This window comes from Talpa europaea (genome assembly GCF_964194135.1).
Source record: "Talpa europaea genome assembly, chromosome: 15".
NCBI classification, from domain to species: Eukaryota; Metazoa; Chordata; class Mammalia; order Eulipotyphla; family Talpidae; genus Talpa; species Talpa europaea.
This window is the reverse complement of record NC_140083.1, coordinates 78,337,499-78,338,379: the sequence shown is the minus strand read 5'-3', so window position 1 is coordinate 78,338,379 and position 881 is coordinate 78,337,499.

Genomic DNA, 881 nt, shown 5'->3' with positions numbered 1-881 from the left:
CTTTATTAATCATTACCTGAAAACTAAAAGTACCATTTAAATTTGACTTTTCCTCCCTAAGTTCACTCTGGTAGAAATGCCAATGATCAGTTAAATATGCAAAATGTAGGAAAACAAATGACATGTATAATTCACAGCCTTCATAATCCATCCTTGGATAAATAAGCATTTATCTAATGTCCTAAGTCCCCAGGAATTCAAAAGATTTTACAGCATAAAAGCTTTACTAAACAACTAAACATGAAAGGATGCTGTCTGTCTTTTGAGGGATTTCAGCGCTTCTATTTTCAGCTCCTCGGAGGAGTCCAGTGGACACAGGATGCCTCTCCCTACCGCCAACGAATGTAAAAGTGCTCCAAGCCTCTCAAGCTAATATTTTAGTCATCCCAACCCAATCAACTCCTTCCAGGATCAAGAGCAAACTAAGAGTAGCTCTTAAGATTCTCAGGCTTGCAGATTTTATTCCATGCCACTCTCTTCAGTAGGATACATTTCCAAATACCTAAGGAAAATCTTTTTTTATAACTGAGGTAACATTGGTTTACAACACCGTGTATAATTTAGAGATACAGGATCACACCCTTCAGGTTTATGTCACCACCCCACAGGCACTACCATGGCACCCCCAGTCTTAAACCACAGTCCACTGTGTCCCCCTCCCTCTCTGGGAGACTCAATTCTACAGGCAGATTTCTACTGGTTTGGTTTTATGACTGTTTTGTTCGTCTATATTCCACATGTAAGTGAAACCATCTGGTATTTGTCTTTCTCCCGACTTACTTCACACCTAAGGGAAAGCTTAACTCATATTCTCTTTCACCTTTGCTTTTCTAGCTCAAGGGCCACCCAGAACTTCACTCCAGCTCACACACTGGCCCGGC